This window comes from Medicago truncatula, chromosome 1 (assembly GCF_003473485.1).
Source record: "Medicago truncatula cultivar Jemalong A17 chromosome 1, MtrunA17r5.0-ANR, whole genome shotgun sequence".
Classification (NCBI taxonomy): Eukaryota; Viridiplantae; Streptophyta; class Magnoliopsida; order Fabales; family Fabaceae; genus Medicago; species Medicago truncatula.
Genome location: NC_053042.1, coordinates 48,047,074 through 48,055,505, shown reverse-complemented (window position 1 = coordinate 48,055,505; position 8,432 = coordinate 48,047,074).

Below are 8,432 nucleotides of genomic sequence, written 5' to 3'. Positions count from 1 at the left end.
CTTTGCAACTTTGATCCTTTTTGCCAATTTTGACCGGTCAATGCCTACGTGGCACGCCACGTGTGTAATTATTAAATTAAGAAAATTAAAAAAACCATAAAATCATTTTTAAATTAAATAAATGAAAAATTAAATAAAAAAATAGAAAATCAAATTCAAATCTTGATCTTCATTTCATCTTATCATTCCAAATCCAATCCAGATTCTTTTTGCATACTTGGTATTGAACTATCTGAGTCATAGTTTTAAAAACCAGCTCAGATCGGCCGGTCGAACCGGTCCGACCTGGACCCGGTGCCTATGCCGGTTCGAGCCATACATTGGATCAGTTATGTAAATAAACCGGTAGAAACCGGTAAGACTCGTTAAAAACCAGATTAAATCGGCAACTCGGCCGGTTTTCGGAGCCAACCCGGTTCAATTGTTTTTTATCATAATTATTTATTAATTAAATCCATTAATGATCCATAATGTTGTTTTATACTGTAAATGGTCAGACTTTTTTTTCAATTTAATGCTTTTTTTTTTTGTTGAAAGATTCAGTTTAATGCTACAACCTCCGTTTCAAAATATAAGCAAAACTCACAAATGACGTATGTGGTCCATATTATGAATCACACAAGAGCTTTCCCTATCAGTTGTAACTAGATAAGAAAGAATAAGTCCTGCTTTGCGTGAATTTTGCTTATATTTTGAAACGGACGGATGGAGTATTTATTACCAGAAACCATAAATGCTTTTGACTTTTAAACTTTGTAGAAAAAATCAGAATTTGAAAATGTTGGGGATTATGGGAATCGAACCATACACATCAAAAGGAATAAGTGGGAATTTACCACCACAACAATGAGTTGTTTTTATTTTCAAATGAAATCTATTATATATATTTAAGTAGATAATATTTTTCTTATATAGTTAGTATTTCATTATTAGATATATTATTTACACAAATTACAATAATAGTAATATCTAATATCTTATCATTTCTCCGCTCGAAAACATATACACATCAAAATATAGCTATACATATTATATGTCAATTTTTTTGTTTTTAAGTGGCCGAGTCATTGGTTCAATCCGATTTAATCGGGTTAATTACCTATAAAGATTTAATCTTAAAACCGAGTCATCTAGCCGAGTTATTCGGTTTAATCTGATTTAGTCATGCGGTTCAACCAGTGACTCAGTGGTTCGACCATTAACCCAGTGACCCAGTACCCTTGCCGAGTCGATGACCGAACCGAGTTTTAAAACTATGATCTGAGTTATGGTTGTCATTATTTGTTTTTTGTTCTCTTTGTTGATCAGAGAAGTTAATTACTACTGCACGTGACGCTTGTAATTGCCTATTAGTATACCTGCATGAATGGAACACTGTTTCAGTGATAAGCGTGCAGAATTCAACAGAGCGGAGAAGTCATAGAGACCACAAGTACAAAATTCATACACTTGCAAGCTTCATCCTTATCATGTTCTGAAGTTCTTCAAACTCATCACTAAGAGTGTGTTTGGATTGGGGAATATTTTGAGGTAATGTAAAGTTTTGAGGGAATTCAATTATTTTTGAGTGGATTCAGACAATAGAATTCACCTCAAAATAGTTGAATTCGCTTAAAACATTACATTCCCTCAAAACATTCTCCCATCCAAATACACTCTAAGAGTACAACAATTTTTAACTACACGAAAAGGAAAAAATTAGAATAAAAAGGGATTTAGCAATTACCGCTTGAAAGCTGAACCATTAGAATGCATAAGGGTGTGGCTTTCTTCGGTGAGATCCTGTTGGAAATTTAGGTCTTACTAAAAACAGATTTCATAAAACATGTTCAACGATTATGAATCAATAGCGGAAGCAAACAAAACATTGAACATAAATATGAACGGATCTACGACATGTTTGATTTATCAAGGATATCAAGAATTAGTATTAGGAATACCTGGATAAAGCTTTTATGGCAGCCCTCTCAACAACAACAACGATAAGGAGAGAGGAGGTGATCTGAAACAAACATCAACTTCATCAACGGTTAGCGGCGGCTGATTTGGTTCTTCCTCAACCAGTACCTTTATGCCTCAAGTTCTCTTCAGATGGGGAGAAGAGAGAGTTTTGTCGTGTATAGTGTATTGGGGACCATAACCTCTTTTATATTGGATGGCCATTAGGGTTTCTCATTATTCCGTTAATGGGCCATCCGGACATCCACTCATTGAGTCCATATTAACTAATTAAATATTTAATTAATTATCCAATTAGAAACCTAATAGCCTTATTACCTAATTTAATCACTAATCAATTAAGGCTCACAATTGATAAATAGCTAATATAATTATTATTACGATATTTGCCCACATAATGATATTGGAATATAATAAAATATTCCAACAGATCCTTCTCGGATAGTAATTAACTTCCTTCTCTATTTTTTTTTTCAAATTTTGTGATTTTTTTAATTTTCCAATTTCTTTTCTAATTTCACTACAAGAAATATTACCTTTTGTCAGGGGTAAAATCCCTGAGAAAAGGACAGAATCCCTATGAAAAGGGACGTTTGTGAGGGAATTTGCCAGGGGCGAAAGGGCTGGCAAAAGCGCTCGTTGCAAACATTTTGTCAGGGGTTACACCCCTGGGAAAAAAACGAGGGGCTCAGTCCTTGGTATATAGCCTGGCTTTGTCCCTGTCTTAACCCCTCACATATTTCCTCACTTTTTTCTGTTGTGCAGTCTGCTCTGACTGACGCACTGATTGACTAATGGAAGGTCAGCAAAAAACCAGGGACTTCGGAGGGATTTAACCCCTGACAAACTATATATTATTTTTTTTAAATGTTTTCTTTTTAAAACCGAATTTTTAATTTATTAATTAAATATTTTAAAAATAATTTTAATTAATAAAATGAATTTAAAATTCAATTTTTTTAAAAAGTTGTTTTTCAAATAAAATTAAATGGTTCAAAAATCATTTTAATTAATAAAATATATTTTGAATTTTTTTATTAATTAATTAAATAATTTTAAAATAATTTTAATTAATAAAATGAATTTAAATTAATTAAAAATTCGTTTTTTTAAAAGTTGTTTTTCAAATACAATTAAATGGTTCAAAAATCATTTTAATTAGTGTGTAAACAGTTTTCTACCTAAAAATACTGTTTTAATTAGTAAATAAACTGTTTTCTACATAAATAAACATGTTATTAATTATTAAAAAAACTGTTTTGATTAGTGTAATATTTTATCTACCTAAAAAGCACATATTCAACAACATGCATCTATTCCATTTTGTCACAGCAAAAAAACAAACATTCATACATTTCATAATAATATGAATATTCAACAACATGCATATATCCGTAAATAATTTGAAATATCATCTAAATAACATCCAACATATATCATCAACAAATATCATTCTATATTCCTTCAAAAAAAATATCATTCTATATAACATTTATTCATTTAAATTTTAAATTAAAAAATAAAAAGAAAAAAGTTTTCTCTAATCATACAGTTTTCAAAATAATTTTCTTTAAAATAAATAAAAATAAAAATATTATTTTACAATTTTTTTCTCTAGTTTTAATTAACATTTTCTCTAATAAATTATTTTCCTTCAAAGTTTTATTAACAAAACAATTTGGAAAAAAAAATCATAACAATATTATTTTCCTCTTTTCAAAAAAACAGTATTATTTTCCTTAACAATATTATTTTCTATTTCTTCTAAAAAAAATTGAAAATATAAAACAAATTATAAACAGATCTTGCAAAATTTATAACATCATATATATCCATAAAAACAAACATCATATATTAGCTACTAATAAATTCAAAAATATCATCTATATCAATATTATTTAAAAGTAGAAAAATTACTAACTTGTTGAAGCTTGATGAGAAGAACAAATCCAGAGAGCAAGCTTAGCAAGGAACCACGTGAGGAGGCAAAAACTCTTGAACATTGATGCATTAAAATATTTATGTTAATAAGTGGTAAAAAAATAAAAACACAAAAATATAATAAGTGAAGAGAGTTTTACCAAAGTTAGAGAAGATAGAGGAGTAAAAATATTAATGTTGAAGAGTAGAGTGTATAGAGAAAATGGAGGAGTAGAATTTTTTTCTAAGTGCCAAACACTAATGAATGCACACAGATCAGATATATATAGGCAGAAAAAAAGACACGAGTAAAACGAGGGGCAGACCCTCGCAAAAGCTGACTTGACAAGTAACTGACAAAAGCAGAGATTCTCTGTTGTATTACCATTTGCGAGGGGCAGTCCTTGTGTAAAGCGTGCAAAAGTTGAACCATGTCAGCCAATTTGAAATTTCATTTCGTGGTCAACTCAACCCAGGGGCAGGTGTACATTTGTGAGGGGCTCACCCCTGTCAAATGGTAAGTGGTCCCAGACTTAGCAATGTCATTTTGCTAGGGATTTTCCTTGGCTTAGGCCTTGGGAAATTTGCCAGGGGTTTCATGTCCCTGTCAAAATCCTTGGCAAATGAGCATATTTCTTGTAGTTTATTTAATTTAGAAAATGATTATTTGGATTTTTATGTTGAATCTGGATTGGATTTGGAATGATAAGATAAAATGAAGATGAAGATTACGATTTGATTTTTTTTTTAATTTAACTAGTTACAAACCCGTGCTTCGCACGGGTTCAATAACGTATTCGATAAAAAAAAATCTTCGAAAGAAGAGATGTTAAAACGACGGAACATTGTGATTCATCATAAAATATGTATGGGCTGATTAAAAGAGCATATAATCAGTTTATAAGATTAGAAATTGACATAATATTTAGGATGAAAACAATTGGAACTAATAAAGGAATCAATGATGTGTGAATTTACATATTATCCAAAATTATAAAAAAGAGTGTTGTTGTTATAGAGTTACCAAAAAATGATTGATACCCATATTCAGATCAGATGAAATCAAACAAAGAAGTAACATTGGTGAGTGAAGATAATATAGTCTATGATTAGAGTTAAGGTGATTAGTTGAAAGTGCGAATCATGAACACCAAATCTTTATTTGGAAACGACTTGAACGTGCATATTTTTAGGTGGCTTCTCTAGATCAAAAATTAACTTATCACCTACCTCTAACATATGTTCTCGACAAAATTTGAACCATTGGCCGCCTAAGTATTTTTTGTAACTTGCTCTCTTTGCCGTTATCAAGTGAAACTTATACCTTTTTTGAGCTTGTTTGTCGATGAGTGTGATTGTTTCCCGTGTTCCTTTTAGAAATGACATTGATATCTCATTTGAGAAGTGCTAGGTACAAAACAAATTGCATTGTTAATTAGAAGTTATATATATGTACATTTCTAAAACAATTACCAAAGCATTATAAAGATCTACTGTAGGAAAAGATCATGTTTTATTTTGTTCAAGAGATTAGGAAAACAACATTACAATTAACATGATACTAATTGGAACCAATGTGTAGATTAACGTTACATAATAGTTAGGTTTATAAAAGAGATTGCAAGTTTCATTGACTAACCAAAAAGGGATTTTTGCCAATATTTACATTAGACAAAATGAAAAGAACAAATGACATCCCAAAGTCAAGATAGTTTGCGACTACAGTCCAAAGCGGTACGTCAAAATAGTAGAAGTTCAAATAGTTCAACAACAAAGATCTACTTTGGAACAACTCGAATTTGCAAGTTATTCTGTGACTTTTCGAGATCAAATATGAGTTTACCACGTTCTTCCATCACTCGTTATTTGAAGAGAGATGCTTGTGAAATAAATTGTCAAGAAGTAGTTTTTTGAAGTAGCATTCAACAACTTTTGGCCAAAGCTCATTCCATTCAATTTTATGCATTAAAAAAATACCTTTTTAAGTAAGTACTTAATTGATATTGTACTTGGCCTAACTTCTCCTTAAAAATGTAGAGAAATTGAAAAAAAAAACCGGGTCAAACGGTATCTTAATCTCCTACAACGGCAGTGTAGAAGCAACTGAATTTGGGAGAAAAAAATTAGAAAATAGTTAAAAGTAAAAAAATTGGAAAATAGTCAAAAGTTTTAAAAAATATGAAAATTGAAAAATAGTTAAAAAAAATAAAAATCGGAGAAGTAGCACTCAACCAAGCAATGCTAAAAAAAAATATGCATTAGTGTAACAAAAAACAGACAGACGGACATAAAATATTACTTTAAACGTTAATGTGTGTGTGTATATTGACGAGGTTGAAGAAAGGAAATAAAAATATTTGATATCATTAAATGACAGCGTGAATAAAAATATTTGTGAGGTTGTGATGATTAAGCAATATTGAAATTAAATATATAAGTGATAAAAAGATAATAAAATTCTTTTTAAAAAAAGATAATAAAATTAAATGGAACGGTTCAAAAAAAATAAAATAAAGTTAAATGAAAAGAAAACATATTGAAATATAATATTAAAAAATAAAAGGAAAGGTTCCCAACGTGAGTTGAAAAGAGGTGCTTGTGAAATATATTGTCGAGAAGTAGTTTTTTAAAGTGGCATTCTACAACTTTTGGCCAAAGCTCATTCCATTCAATTTTATGCATTAAAAAAAGTTCTCTTTCTAGTAAGTACTTAATTGATATTGTGTTTGACCTAACTTCTCCTTAAAAATGTAGAGAAGCAAAAAAAAAAGTCGGGTCAAACGGTATCTTAATCTCCCACAACGACAGTATAGAAGCAACTGAATTGGGAGAAAAATTGAAAAATAGTTAAAAATAAAAAAATTGGAAAATAGTTAAAAAAAAATAGGTGAGGTAGCACTCGACCAAGCAACACTGAAAAAATTATATGCATCAGCGTAACAAAAACACAAACAGACGGACATAAAATATTACTCTAAACGTCAATGTGTGTGTATATATTCGCGAGGTTTAAGAAAGGGAATAGAAGTATTTGGTATCATTAAATGACTGCGTGAATAAAAATATTTGTGAGGTTGTGATGATTAAACAATATTGAAATTAAAATAATTGATAGTGTGTTTGACCTAACTTCTTAAAAATGTAGAGAAGTTGGAAAAAAAGTCGGGTCAAACGATACATTAATCTCCCACAACGACAATGTAGAAGCAACTGAATTTGGGTGAAAAAATTGAAAAATAGTTAAAAGTTATTAAAAATATAAAAATTATAAAATAATTAAAAAAATGGTGAGGGGCAAAATGGGAAATGCACCCTAAAAATGATGAGGTGGCACTAACCACACCCCCATCAATAGGAAATTACAAAAATGTTCCCTCTTAGGGCCAAAATGGTAAAATCATAGGCATTTAATTTTATAATATAGTAAGTAGATTTTTCATTTATTTAATTTAAAAATGATTTTATGGTTTTTTTAATTTAATAATTACACACGTGGCGTGCCACGTAGGCATTGACCGGTCAAAATTGACCAAAATGACCAAAGATGCAAATTGGCTAAATTTTAGGGGGCCAAAATTATAGTTTTTGTACTTAGGGGGCTAAAATTGCTAGTTTTTGAAAGTTATGAGGGAAAAAGTGCATTTTAGCCTTTTTTTAAATAACAATAAAAAGATGTATTATATAGTATCATGCCTTATAATTGTTAAATTAATTTGAACCTCGTTCAAAAATTAGTTCAAATAATAAAGGCACTCAAACATATTTATACATGAACAACCCAAAAACCTGAACAATGTAAGATAAATAATTACAATAAACTTCAAAAATAATTAACGACTAGGAGTACACTTATCAAACAAACCCTTGTGTAGAAACAACTAGTTTTGATAATGTACAACCAACAATGCACTCGACGATTGCAACTATTTATTTCCAACTTCAACTTAACCACCAAGTTTTTGGGACTGATCCTTGAGTGTCTCATATTCTTACTCCAAGGATGGTGAGTTGGCAGCATGGAGATGAGGACACCATGATCCTCAATGTTGATGGAAGTGCTTTGACAAATTCAGAAAAAGCGGGTGATGGTGGTCTAATTAGTAAGCACGATGGCAACTTTCAACTTGGTTTTTTCGAAATATGGGGATCTCTAATATCCTTCATGCCAGAGATTCTAGCTCTCTGGATTGGAATCAAATTGTGTTGGGAGGCAGACTATAAAAAACTTATGTGCTACTATGACTCTCTTCATGTGGTGTAATTGGTGTCAAAGGATACTCCAGGTTTCCATCACCATGCAAATATCTTGAAACTCATCCGAAACTATCTTGCTAAGGATTGGAAATTACTATTTACCATATCTTCGAGAACGAAATTCATGTGCAGACGTTCTCGCTAAGTGGGAAGCTAATAGTTTAGACCATCTTATCATGGTTAATGAACCTCCCTCCTATTTATCATTTGTTTTAATGACCGATGCCTTAGATGTATCCTTTCCAATGACCTAGTTTTTTTTTTTCTTTTCCTTTTCTCTCTCTCTTTTTAAAGGATTT